At 36.1% G+C, this 15,364-nt stretch overlaps 1 protein-coding gene across 1 annotated transcript in view; it reads left to right on the forward strand.

Moving 5' to 3' along the window:
• LOC107549092 (cell death regulator Aven-like) overlaps positions 1-15,364 on the forward strand; it is a 30,868-nt gene that overhangs the window by 8,693 nt on the left and 6,811 nt on the right. The gene's annotated exons all lie outside the window — the stretch shown is intronic.

A 15,364-nucleotide genomic window follows, 5' to 3' on the forward strand; every position in this document is an offset into this window, starting at 1 on the left:
TTTCCCTTAATAATAAAAACCTTAATTTAAAAACTGCATGTTGTGTTTACTTGTGTTATCTTTGACTAATATTTAAATTTGTTTGATGATCTGAAACATTAAAGTGTGACAAACATGCAAAAAAATAAGAAATCAGGAATTTCTTGAGCATTGAGTCAGCATATTAAAATGATTTCTGAAGGATCGTTTGACACTAAATACAGCCTTGGTGAGCATAAGATAAACAATAAAAACAATTAAAGAAATCTTATCACCTATCATATCACCTCCAAACCTTTGAGTAATAGTGTAAGCAAGTTAAAATAGTTCAAAATTTGAGTTTAGTTATTTTGGATATAGTATAATATCCAAAAGTTGAGTATAATGGATATTACAGAAATGCCCATAGCCAAAACAATACAAGTTTTTTTTTATATGTCATGTTGATGCAGAGAGTGTACATTTTGTTCAAGGGCAGGTCATTAACACAACTGTCTAATCATTCAAAATGAACCATCACAGAGGCATTTGTTCCTCAAGTTTAATGAGCCTAAATCCAGTGTAAGTGCAGAATAAGTTTCCATTGCGCTGTTCTCTTGAGGGAATTTTCTTTGCTCAATTTGACTCTCATTTCCCTAATCTGCTTCCTCAAAAGCCACATTGATATTCATGAGATATATTTGTGTCATCTAATTTTACGACAGTGAAGTACTGTAGGACTGCTCTGCCTCTTGTGGCATTGTAAGAGAAAGACTTTATATATCACTCATGCAACTCTGTGCAAACAAACATAGCAGAAATGTCATTTGTTAGTAGCAATCTGTTTCTGTTTGTTGTGGCCAAACCATTAAATTTGTACTCCACACAAAATTGGAGCACTTAATCTGTTTTTTTGCTCTCCACTTTTTTTCTGCGATTAGTCATCAGAGGTTCAAACTCGCTGATCCCTGTGAATGTGGGTGTAATTCGTATCTGTTCTCTAGAGCAAGTATTGTATCCATTACTTCAGGAATTGTGTAAGACAGCTTTTCCATCAAAATTATGTGGTTGTGCAGCACCACTTATTTGTCATATGACAACAACAAAAGAAGGTTGGTGCTTATTATAGGACTTTAAAATGATTCAGTGCTTTAGCTTGACTGCTTTGAAGAAGAATCTTTTCTGTGTTTCGTATTTTAACCATGAAAAAATATCTTTAAATGTTTTGTTTGACTTAGCAAGATATATACGGTAAATATGGTCACACCTCTTGGTCAAATATTGCAATATAATGACTTCAGCTAAGTTATAAATAGAAAGAAGGCTGTTCCGGTTTGTTCAGTCTTTCAAAGTTGCCCAACCTCCCCTGCGATACTCGACATACTGTCCTTTATCTCATTATGATTCTGCCAGCAGGCTCTGATTAGTGACTGTGGTGGTAACGGACTGATTAGGTACAAAATGAGTGTAATTCAGCTTTCACCAGGGAGTGGAATAAAGTGGAGGAACATCCTTCCCTTACCCTTGAGTTTTCTCACAAATGACCAAAATCATAACTTAATCTGCATTCTTTATAGGGTTGGTGTGCCTAAAAATTTAAATTATCATAATTTAGTCACCCTCAAATTCCTACAGGTTTGGAATGACATGATGATGCAATTTTCATCATTCCTTTAAAAACGTTTTTAATAATTTTATGCCACTTTTGACATTTTCATTTCCATAATTCTCATGTAACTTGCAGTTGCATCTACATCCTTATTGCTTTATGCAAATAACAATAGAAACAGATTCATTAGCAGATGAGTTTCCTCCTTCATAATAGCAGGTGCTTGCAAAGGGTAGTTTTTAGTGTTTAATCAGTGAGTTTGAGTAAGGAAATCCTTATGCGATTCATAGAAACCACATTCTGGCGGTTAAGCATTCTTTGGCACGTACAGTAAGACAGGTGTAGACAGCTGAGACAGTATTCCATAAGGTATGAATTTGCATTCAGCAGCAAGATTGCTGTTATCTGTTGACTTGCTCTGATCTGTTATTGTGCATGTCAAATTCTCCAGCGGGCCTATCTCTTAAGCTGTCAATGTAGAGAAAACTACATCTGTCAGATAACTTCAAATCTGTTTGCCAAGAGGCTTTATCATTTTTTGTGCATATTACTGTCACACAGATGGGTAATATTATTTAGTCTAATCTCACAGCTGATTGGAGATTAATCTGTCAGAAACTCTCAATAACATCTTTGAATTTGGATGGCATCATCCAAGCCTTGTCACTGTGGAGGTGAATTTGTAGCTAAGCCCAGCATCAGGGCAGTGCTTATCACTGGGGCCCTTTTTTCTTTTTTTAGAATGTACCTGAAACTCACATTGGTTTGAAGACACACTATGACCAAAAGTGTAGTAGTTATCTCGTAATATAAAGTAAAAATAATCTCCTTCAGATGAAAATGATGTGGAGCTCCCTCAGAAAAGGTAACAATTTCCCCTTTAAGGTGATTGAATATTTGCAAGCACAGCCATATTAGCTTTGCATTGATTTCTGGTTTCGGTAAAGAGTCTGTATTTTAAACATAATGCAGAAAATTGTATGTACAGGTAATAAAAACCTGTATTTACAGGTAATTAAAAAAATAAGAGTGCATGCAGATAAAATATTTATGATCTAATGTTTATAGTTAATATATTTAATATTTAACACAAAGGTTAAAGGGGTCATATGATGTTGCTAAAAATAACATTATTTTGTGTATTTGGTGTAATGAAATGTGTTTATGCGGTTTAAGGTTAAAAAAACACATTTTCCACATACTGTACATTATTTTTTCTCCTCTATGCCCCGCCTTTCTGAAACGCGTAGATTTTTACAAAGCTCATCGGTCTGAAAAGCGAGGTGTGCTCTGATTGGCCAGCTATCCAGAGGTATTGGCCGAATACCTCAAGCGTGTGACGGAAATGTTACGCCCCTCACCATACTGTGATGGAGCGATGAGACAAAAACATTAAAAAAAACATTATAAACGAGGCATTTGTTGCATCCAGTGGGGACATAATTACGGATTATAATGACTTATACTGTCTTTTTACGCATTGTGTTGCATTGTGCTGCGTAAACATAAATCCATGTCTGCATTTGTGATCAGAGAAATTACAAACAACAAGCGCTACTCTACACTGCTCAAAACTCGCGTTTGAATCATCAGTGGCAAATTCTTTAAATATGAAAAGGTAATTACAGACTGTTATTAGAACAGCCGACATTGTAGTCTACTCTTCCAGGATCAGGAAACAGTCCTCCGTAAAATGTGCTGCACACACATCTGAATATTTGGGTTGAACTGTTCTGGAACAGTGTTGTAAATACAACTTAACCACTGATTTCTAGTTGTGTCCTCTTTTGGAAGGCCAAACAAAGTAGTTTCGCTTTCACAACGAAGCACACAGCGGGCTTGAGTGAGCGGAGGCCGGCGGGCTAGAGTGAGGAACGGCCAGTGGGCTTGAGAACGGCGCGGCCGGTGGGCTTGCGGCAACCAAATGTGACAACCCCGGGCTGGACTCCGCTTCGTCCATGGTGAAAGCCGATCCGGCGATCCACAGTGCAAAGTTGATGTATTTCCTCAGTGACCAGCACGGATCAGCTCCAGGCATGATGAAGCGGATATCGTCCTCTATTGGAAGGCCAAACATAGCTTCGCTTTCACAACAAAACACACAGCGTCTCCATGACATGGCGGCGGCGGCAACAACAATACTGCAGTGAGAATAAAAGTTACACCTTCTTTCATTTGCGTGAACATTTGGGCAGTGTTATGCAAATCTTCCCACATTGTGACGTAGACATGTGGGGGCGTGTTTAAACGAGGCGTTTTAAGAGGGTGTGGACAAGTCTTAACTTTTATAAAGAATATCTCTTTGTATTTGAGACTTTAGTCTTTGCAACTTTAGGGATATTATCTATGCACTAACAGCTTGTAACACTCCAAAGAGAAAGGAAAAATTTAAATTGCATCATATGACCCCTTTAAATTTTATGAGAATTTTTGCTGCCTTTGTTAGTCACATTACATTAACTAATATTGATTTATACAACTCAAGTGTTAAATTATTAGTAAATGATTTTTTTTTTACCTAGATAAACATAAAAATTTTAACCTAGATAAATAAATGCAAAATTGTTTGTAATGGTCTGTTTATGAAAGCTATTGCATTAACTAACGTGTGTATGTTTATTATATTTATTATAGATCATTGTATATATTGATTTATTTGGTCAATTTACACTTCAGTTTCCATAGGTAGAGGCTTTCTTTGTTGTTTTGTTGATCATCTTCACAAATACTGTTTTACTATCCATTTAAATCAGTTCAGTGTATCTCTGGGGTCTCCTTAACTGAGCATCATTAAAACAATGTCTTATTGTATTTATTTATTTATCACCCCAAAACGAAAAAAAACATACTTTTTTCTCCCTCATCTCATTCTAAACCAGTATGACTTTTTTTAAAAACATAAAAGAAGATATTATGAGAAATCTTTCAAATTACATTAAACCTCATTGTCTTACTTTGTATGGACAAAAAACAGAATGCCTGCTTTTGTGTTCCACGGGTTTGAAACAACATGTGGGTGAGAAAATTATGACAGAATTTTTTCAAACCTTTAAAATGAAACATAATGAATTCTTTAAAATGTCAGTCAGTGATATCGGTTGTCTTTCTTTAATAATGTTGACCTAATATTCAGACAGACACTAGAAATTACTCCCTTGTCTTTTTATCAATCATATAAGATATATGTCTTTAGTACTCACTGTTTTCATCGCTCAGCCTTGAACTCCATCTACAGATCTGGCTTGGTCAGACTGTCACCCATCCCAAACCTTTTCCTCTCTTGTAGACTCTCGGGAATTGTGTGTCTAGATGCTTCTTCTTCATCCAGTCATGAGCCTGATCTTTAATGATATAATCCTCAAAGTAGTAGTAACATGTTCTCCATTGTTTTTGGATGGTTTTCTTAAGGAAGAATCAAAGTAAAAAAGCTCAAGTTGTGACAACCACACTAAAGTCCCTAACATTCATTGTTAAGCATCTCCTTTTCTCTCGGTGGTGGAGGATGATGGGGAAATGCTGCTGCTGCTCTTTCTCTGGATGAATATGTGCTGCTGCCTGTGGATGCACTGACAGACACCGATGTGAATGGCTGGGAGGAGGTCATTGCCACTGGGCTGGGATGATCGTCATGATTTGGGGCAGTGAAGAACAGGCAGACACCTAGAATGGGAGGAGGAAGAGGAGAAGAGAGGGGGGCTGAGCCAAAGCAGAAGCGAGGGGATGAAGGTTAGACCATTTATACTCATATTGTAGACAGTCGGGGTGTGTGAAGGGGAGGTATTATGCTCACTAAAACATAATGCAGGCAATAATTACTCTCTTTTGACACAGATAGCATGGCTGCGAGCAAATAGGTGGGTGGAAAGGATGGGTTAGCTGGAAATACAGACGTGAGAAGGTCATTTCATGACTTTTTGGTATTTCCGTGGGAGCTACTGCAGCTTAAATCAAAGTAAAATGGTCATGTAAAATATTACAAGCTATTGAGGTTCCTAGTGAATTGATTTTGTTTTTAAATATTCCACCAGTAGTTTTTTAGAATAATTGTCTGGTGTTCAAGATAAGGTTGTAACATGAAATAAATTGCTTCTGTTCCACTGGGTTCATGGTTCAGTGAATAAAAAAAGCAATATCTCATCTGCCATTGGTCAGCCAAATGAATAGCCCCACCCCAGATTTACGCCATTGGTTCAGTCAACTCTGCTGTGGCGGACTGGAATAATAGGATTAAAGTGATATTAAAGTATTTTAACGAAAAAAATTATATATTTCAGCATTTAGGTGCTTTTACATTTTTTATTCATTCTAGCATTCAAAAGTTTTGAAAGAAATTAATACTTATATGTATTAAATTGATCCAAAAGTGACAGTAAAGATGTACAGTGTGTACATTTACATTTGTTTTCAACATTGATAATAATGAGAAAGGTTTCTTGAGCAGTAAAGCAGCATATTTGAATGATTTCTGAAGCATCATGTGACACTGAAGACTGGAGTAATGCTGCTGAGAATTCAGCTTTGCCATCACAGGAATAAATTCCATTTTAAAATATATTAAAATAGAAAATGGTTATTTTAAATTGTAATCAAATTTCACAATATTGCTTTATTTACTGTTTTTTTTTTAATCAAATAAATTGATTGATTAGCATAAGAAACCTCCTTTAAAAATAATTTAAAAAATCGCTTTTTTAAGAGGTTGGCCTGAATTAATTTTCCTATAAAATGTCTGGATGACTGGAGTCTATAGAAGTGTGGTTAGATCTCTCTAATTCTGCTCTCACAGCTGCATGGGCATAATTAGTTACATCATGGGCCATCAAAGGAAGCCGTGAATGATCAATGAAAAGAAACCGATAACAGGTAATAGAGAGTACAAATATGAAGTTTGTATTGAGTGCCGGACACTCAGGGGTTGAGTGACGACAGCGTTAGCACCTTGCAAGGTGTGTTTGTGTAAGGGTTGTCTGAGCTGGGATTAAGTACAGTTCGACCAATTCAGGGTCGTTTCTTTTCACACTTTTCCTCTTGTCAGAAGCAGCACAATATCACTTGTTCATGTCGTCCAGTCAGGTTGACAGGAAATGGCTTATGTAAGATATTGCCATGTAGGGCAGGATTTCCAGGCCTCCAAGTTTATTGATTATAATGAGATCATAATGGAGGATATGAGCCGTATCACATACCCTGGAGGAGGACTAATAACGAAGGGCATAGATTTACAGTGACCGCTCCTCTGTGTTTGCCTGCATCTGTGTGTCTGACGTAACGTAGTATGTCTCCTCTGGGTCTCAGATGGCCAGCAGACACAGCTCAGCCCTACACGCCACATACTCGGGTTACACTTGACAGTGAGAGAAGTGAATTAATACTAAATGTTGCCTGAATTTCATGACCTTGTTTAGCTGTTGACTGCACTTCAGCGTGTCTGTGTCCCTGCAGAGAGGGAAAGACATGCTAATTCATTACCAATGACACTGCACCTGTAGGAAACTGCCCCCCTCTTGACGTTTTCTCCTTTATTTCAGTTCCTTGGGTCTCCACCTGTGGCCCTGCTACTGTCAGTTTCACCAGCTGGACCCTCCAAAAATGACTGCACCCTGGTGGGCCAAAGCACTCTAGATTGTCTCTCTTTTTATAGCTCTTGTTGGAAAGCAGCAGTCTTATCTTGCACAAACTCAGCCATTGAAATGTAACTTGCTAAATATGCTTTTCTTATGATTGGTAGTAAGGGTGGGCGATATACCGGTAGACACGATTAACTAGTAAAAATTTGTCAACTGGTAAAGATTTTTCGTATCTATCGTGGTTACACGCTCACGCTTGCTGTGCTATGTAGTCATGAAAATGTATCGTTTATATGCATTTTTAGCATAGGTTTAAAACAAGTGATTTTAAGCCGTTGAAACACAATCAGCATCAAAAGAGCACAGTTAGGTACACACACTTATATGTGTCAAAATGCCCGTCTTTGCAAGTATCCTCGTAAACACAGTAATTTAGATCTTAATTGAAAGCAAACAGCTGAGAAAGAAAACACAAATCTAACAGTATATTGGATCCGGGCAGCTCTTAAAGTGACAGCAGTCTAATATTCCTACTGTCTGTCATTCATGTTAATCAAACAACAAAAGAGAGAAAATCTCTCACTGCTCTTGACTAAATCAATTTTGTAACTTTAATAAGAAATATACATTTAATTTACACAGTGAAGAATATGCAGTGTTTTTGTTCATTTGATTACTTCATACAATGTATGTAGCATTTCTTGTTTATTTGTTCTACTTTTTTAAATTTAGGTTAGAATAATTTTTTTGTGATATTGACACTGGTGACAAGAATTATGAAGTTTCTATAGACTCAAAAATGTTGATATCATAAAGACCTTATTTAAAGCAAAAATAACTATATATTGATATATATCATTACCGTGAAATAAAATTACTCATATTGTGATATAAGGTTTTGATCATATCGCCCACCCTTAATAGTTAGGATATTAATTTTACACCTTATTTTTTCTGAATATGAGCCTAGTTGATTCAAGCCTGTGTGCTACAGAAGAGATCATACTCAAAATGTGTAGCTACAGCATTTTGTCAAGCCGTATAGACGTTATGCTTTTTCAAAAGGCATGTTGAATTCAGTCTGCTTAGTATGATCACATAAATCCTGTTTTTTTCCAGCACAAACTGGTGTTTCTGAAAGAACACTGGATCCATCTTCCCTTAAATGCTCAGCACCTGAGCTGTGTGCCAGTGTTTTTGATCACGCACATACTGTAACTATAGTCCCCTGCATCAAGCATTGGACAGTAATTATGATGCGGGGGGGGGGGTGTTTGCACCCACACAGAGTATCAGAATGTCATCTCTGCAATAATGTGTAACAGCAACAACTACTGTGTTAATGACTGTGTCTCTCTTCACTCACTCTCTTCTCTCTCTACTGTTGTTACCATAACACCTGTGCAATTTGCATGAGGCTCATTATTTTAAACCATTTTGTATCCTTCAGACACCTTTATGAATGTTGGGAAGTGCAACAGAGTCCACTTGTTTCTAATAATTTCCATATTGGCTTTCCCTATCTTTTCATCTGTCCACTGTAACTTACTCCTTGTGAGTTTCCTGTGGTAGAGAGACAATTGTTCCCTTTTGTCACATGACTGAAATGTGGCAGGTTTTTTCAGATCATATTTGCAGGTTCAAATGACACTTTTGCATGAATATGGTTGTGTAATGATAGCTTTTAGTTATAAATAGCCTGAATGGTCTAATATTATGTCCCCAATGAACCTGTTTTATAATGCTGCCAGGAAATGGTCCCCTGATTGTACCTTCGAGTTCGTGTTTGCCCAGAGATGCATTATTTTGGGCAGTGTTGATATTTGGGGCATGAAGTCCTTTGGTATTTGGTTGGACGTGGATGTTTTTAATGAGCGTTGTCATTGAAATGCCTCAGTTTATTCCTCTGTAATTTGAGTTCTAGATCGGGAAGTCTATCATAACAGATGAAAGAGAAATATTTCAAGATATTTTTGTATGCCATGTATTTGGTACACTCACTTAGAGTCTTGAAATTGATTGCAGTCCAACATATGTATTTTGGTTTTGAATGATCCAAAACATGTTATCATGTCACAGTCATAAAGTCTATATTAAATGTTTACAACAAATTTATTGTTTAAAGAAAATACAAATTATTTTATTAGTAATACAATTTTTAATGTCAAGTTTTTTTTATATAACACATTTGATACACAATGGTAATTCTAAGTTTTATAAATATGTGAATAAAAATAATCAAAAAGTACATAAAATAAAAAAATAAAATAAAAATAGGGTATAAATTGTATTTAAAATGTATTTAACTTATATATTATTCTAAGTAACTAAATAAATGTATTATTTTACCCTCGTGTCATTTTGAGCTGAAGAGGATTTACATTTTCCCAAAAATCCTAGTTAGTTATTGCATTAGGCTAAAACTTACCGACTTTGCTCACTTTTTAAATTTAAATTTTTTTATCATTTTTGTACTGTTTTAGGACCCCCCCCCCCTAATCTCTTGTAGCCTCCATTACTATGGCATACTCTTACTACACAGAGCATTTTCATAATATTATATTTATAATATTATCATTTCTATAATATTTTCCTCCTCTTGTTGTTGAAATGCATTTTCCCATAGTTGTTTCTGAAGGTGCTTCTCCTTGTTGAGATGTGTTTTCTCTGTGTTCATTATTGGGAAAACCACCTCCTTTGATTAAGAGTAGCGCATTGAGTGGTTGATTCATCTCTATGGAAATAAATTACTCTTATAAATCTCTATTAAGATGAGCCACAGTTGTCTGCTAACCTGATGATCAGTTCAGCCCAGCGACCCAGCTGCAACACAGGCCCCACTTGTAGAAAGTGCACACACAGACACATTGAGAGTTGGGATGTAACTTTGAGTGGCTTTTATGCTTAGATAAAAATGTAAACATGAAAGGAGAATACTGCTGCCCTTGTAATGTTGGTCAGGTTGGATTCAGAAAAGGACTCCGAGTAACCTGGTGCAGGCGCAGACTCAGAGGGCCTGGTGGCTTATCTCTGCATGGGCATATGAGATGCCCTTTCACAGCTTTTCGTTCATTGCAGGGGTTGTGTCATTATGACTCGGATGCCGTTTCACACCTCAAGGTCAGATGCTGGTCTCCTGAGAAGAGATGTGCTTTTGAATTACTAGCATCCTTCACACCGAAGCCCTGCTCTCATACCCATTACTGCATGGGGAGGGCCAGGACTATAGTGACATATGGGGAGGTGGGTCCACAAATAAATAGGGAATTAATGCGTTAAAATAGATTAATATAGAGCATTAGGCACTCATCTGTTGAAAAGCTATTGAGTGTCTGTGAGAGTGGAAAACTCATCTCTCGTGAGACTCTTTGATCATGGATTCATTATCAACTTTCACGATTTCAAATGAGAGTTGAATTGTTCTTTATGCCTCGTTGATGCCATATGATTAACAGGCTCTAGTTCCAGTCAGTTCAACTGCGATATATCTGTTTTTACCTCCGTTTCTGGTTTAGGAAGCTCATACCACTTTATAAACATAATGATTTGAAGGTTACACAACAGTTTGTTCAGTATCCCGCTAACTGATCAGAAACGAAAGCAGAGCTTAGACTTTTAATGATTTGAAGGAAAACATTTTCACATATTTCTCACAAATGTCATATTTAAAGATGTGTTTTCAAATGAACCATGTGTGTGAACTGTACAGTCTTTCCTTTCAAGTCTAGACACTAATAGGAAACTGTTGGTGTTCTGCATGGCAGTGGTGTTGAGACGTATAGTAAATAACCGTCTTATTGTTTGGAATTTTCAGCTTGAAATGTTTTAATTGCAATCATCACAGACTGATTTATTTTGATGGTTCAGTTCGTTATGGACTTGCTTTGTGTTAATTGGCTTAGCAATGATTTGCTCAAGAGCCGTGACGACAATGCAAATTAGCAGCGTCTTCCAAAGGGCTGTAGCCTCCCTGCATTAAGTGGCATTTAACGACTTGCAGTGGATGGCCTGTGCTCTTTTTAATACTGTTGGGCTTGTAGGTCCACAGCATTCCATGGTCCTGGTGTCAGTGTTTTATAGGGCCCTTGAAAAAGCAAAGAACGGTGGCCAGATTTGGGTTGGCAGGCTGCATACATGATGCCACTCTCTGGGAGGAAATTACCTGTACTTGTAGCGCTGCTTCCTGAGCCGCTACTCTCCCTCATTCAGAGGACGCCAGCCTGCAGAGAGACACATCTGCCACACTGACATTATGCCAGCACTGCACCAGAGATGCTACTGTACACTTATGTTTCGTTCACATCAGCCATTTTTACCTGTTTATTGCATATTTGCTATTAGGTTGTGTAAAAAGTAGGGATGCACATTGTCAATATCGACCAATTAATTTTTTTGAATAGGCCAGCATTGGAAGCAGCTTCAAGCCATCTGTGCACTATGCAATATCGTACACTAGTTTTGTGTGAGGTGGCCTATTTATTGCTTATTGTTTGTGATTAACTGAATTCAGCTTATTTAATTCATGTTTGAAAATAGCTACTTAAGTTAAACAATGACAAAAATGATTCAATATTTTTAAATGTAACATTTAAACTATGTATCATTTTAGAAACAATTTAAAATGTAAACAATTTAAATTTTTATAAAAGTAAAATAATTTGCAATATGGATTAAGATAAAGAATTGGCCAGTGACTATGGTGGCCCAGTAGTGCACAAAACAATGAAATCGCCACAACACATAGGACTAATTTTATTGTGTTTATTAATTTAACACAACTAACGTTGTGTTGTGGCTTCTTTCTGTTGTGTTGCAGCCTGTTTCTACTTTTGTGTGAATTTCGTTGTGTTGTGGCTTATTTCCATTGTGTTGCAACTTGTTTCTGTTGTGTTGTGCTAATTCCATTGTGTTGTGGTTTGTTTCCGTTGTTTTGTGTAAATTTAAATGTTTTGATTTTTTCTGTTGTGATGCAACTTGTTTCTGTTGTTTTTTTGTGCTATTTTTTTTGTGTTGCGGCTTGTTTCCATTGTTTTGTCCTAATTTTGTTGTGTTGTGGCTTGTTTCTGTTGTGTTACAACTTGTTTCCATTGTTTTGCGACTTGCTTCCATTGTGCTGCGCTAATTTCGTTGTGTTGCGCCTTGTTTCCTGTTGTTTTGTGCTAATTTCGTTGTACTGCGACTTGTTTCCGTTGTTGCAACTTGTTTCCATTGTGTTGTGGAGATTTTTTTGTGTTGTGCACTAGGGGTGTGCGATATATATCATCTGCGATAATATTGTAATTGTTGTTTTAACGATGTGCGATTTGACATTATCGAGTATTTTGCAAAAACCATTCAAAACATCCCTACAGAGCACACGCTTACATTACATGAAGTCTAGTTCTTTTTTTGTGTGATTATTTTTCATGTTTTAAATCATTTCAAATATCAGTATTCAACGTTTTATGTTTAATATATCAAAACATTATTTATGCATTTGTAATTGCAGGTTAAATGCATTCATGTCTTGCATTAAACAAAATACATGTGTGTAAATACATCTAAATGCCACTTCAGATGCAGCTTCTGTGTTGATTTAATTTGCTTGGTAACAGCCCAAATGTCTTATTATTCTAATTCCCTGATTAAATGTACGAATTTGACTCAAAAGATAATGGACACGTTTAGAAAAATGGCTTTATAAAGGTAAAAATGCCCATAAAATGCAAAAATCAGTTTAAACTTATTGGAAAAGATTAATTTCTATCAGTATGAACTGACCGCCACACAGAATATGAAGAATATTAAAAACATTAGGAGTCAGCTGTCTTCGGCAGTCCTTAAGGTACCAGCACAATAACACACTCAGCAAAATATTGTCTAATTATCGTTATCGATAAAATCCCATAAAATATCGAGATATAATTTTTTTGTCAATATCGCACACCCCTATTGTGCACTACCGGGCCACTGTACAGTACTTTTTTTATTATGTGACCCTGGGCCACAAAACCTTCTTAAGTCGCACAGGTTTTTCTTTTATGGCAAAAATCATTAGGATATTAAGTAAAGATCATGTTCCATGAAGATATTTTGTAAATATCCTACCATAAATATATCAAAACTTAATTTTTGATTAGTAATATGCATTGCTTAGGACTTCATTTGGACAACTTGAAAGCAATTTTCCCAGTATTTAGATGTTGTTTTTTTGCATCTTCAGATTCCAGATGTTTTAAATAGTTGTATCTCGACCAAATAATGTCCTATCCTATCAAACCATACATCAATGGAAAGCTGACCCTTATGACTGATCTTGTGGTCCTGGGTCACATATAGTTTGTTACATTTAATATATTTATTAAATTACAGGTTAAAAAATTTATGAACTAATTTTTTTAATGAAAAACAACATTTTTAAAAATTAAAAAAATATATATTGATTTATATATTTAAAGTGTAGACTTGTTTTATTTTAATTTTAATGAATAAATTGGGGGGGGGGGGGGATTGCTCAACATTTGTTTGTAATTGTTATTATGCTTAGTGATGATTCACAACATTTTTCATTCACTTTTGATTTTGGTGGAATATGTGAAAGTGAAATATGACCCAGAATGATCCTGCAGAGGTGAGTAAATAATTGAATAAATTGCTAAATTAAACCTGAGAGAAAGTATTTGACCATTATGCACAGGAGCATTAATTTTACTCAACTTTTGTATGAAAGAGGAAATATGCCTGCAGTCATACTGTAAGTACTGCATATCTGCGTTCCTTCATCTGTAATAATACTCAATTATATTGTTTATCAGACATAACATAAAAATAATCATTGGCCCTTGATCCAACACATTATATTTTTGAATCCCTACTAAACAGTGTCCATATGATCATTTTTTAATTTATTCATGCACTTGTACAAACAATGTATTTATGATATGATAGTATACTATACTTGTGATAGTAATGCAGCACAGCAGTATGTCACATGCAGCTGGTTTGTTATACTCACTAGCCACACTACTTGCTCTGCTAAAGCTCGGCTGCCCCTCGTTGCACATGCTGACAGGACCTTTGCTTATTGTTATGGCAGCAGTTTCCATGGCGCTGTCACTGCCAGTGAAGGAAACATGATGAAATTGCCTGGATGGCATCTCCTGTCCGCAGCGTTTCTACACTGATGACATCAAGCACTGCGTACTTGGCAGCGTGCTCAGCTTTAGCAGGAATCTTGTTTCCTGTGACGTCAGTGGGATGCTAGATAGACAAAAACTTTAAGAGTAGCATGTTGTTGTTTTTAGTTGCAGCAGTTCATCTTTTTAACACATTATATGAAGTGGCAGAATGCTTCTGAAGTGCTCTTTTTAAGAAGGATCGCTCCTCTTGACCTCGAGACCCTGCTCTGTATCATCCGTGTCGGTTTGGCCAACTGCAGTTGGCAAGTGTGTCTCGAGTGAAAGAGTGTTTCTGAGGCGGGAGGCACTGAGTATTCTGGCTGGGACAGCTGTGCGTGACAGGCCCACGGCTTCTTTCTTCAGCTGTCCCAACTTGCTGCCGCCTCAGAATTCACGCTGCTTGTGTCAAGGTGAAAATGACTTCAAAAGATGACACACGTTGAGCTGCTGCTGCTGTGAAGGTGCGCAGTGATGGAGATGTGAGAGTTGTTTTTCTTGGCTAAGGATTGAACTAAGAGGCTTGAAAACTAAGTCATAGATATGATTAATGCTTGTCACTGCAATGCAGGGGCTAGGAAGTTGAGCTATAGTACAGTGGTTATTGTTAATGAAAACTATTACAAATGTTTGTTCATTAAAAAACTTTAAAAATATTAAATAAAAAAAACAAAACGAAATTTGAAACCTTACCTTGCCAAAATGAAAAATAAAGTTCAAGTACTAAAATTGCTAATGCTAAAACTGAAATTCAAAGAAGTATTTAAATAAAAAAATAGAAAATAAAATGGCAAAAGTACATAATTAAGAAAACTTCAATTAAAATGAAAAATTGAACAAAAATAAAAGCTAATTTAAAATAAATACTCTAATAGTATATGAATAATACAAAAATAGCATTAGTATTTATATAAATGGTATTTATTTCCAATTACATTTTTTTACAGCTGGATAATCAGCAGAGTGTACATAATTTGATATATAATATTGATTTTAGAAATGTAATTAAACCAAATGTTATTATCATTCATGATGAATGGTAATATTTCATATGTAATAATATTAATAAAATAATG

Source organism: Sinocyclocheilus grahami, unplaced genomic scaffold, assembly GCF_001515645.1.
Source record: "Sinocyclocheilus grahami isolate Dianchi unplaced genomic scaffold, SAMN03320097.WGS_v1.1 scaffold362.1, whole genome shotgun sequence".
NCBI classification, from domain to species: Eukaryota; Metazoa; Chordata; class Actinopteri; order Cypriniformes; family Cyprinidae; genus Sinocyclocheilus; species Sinocyclocheilus grahami.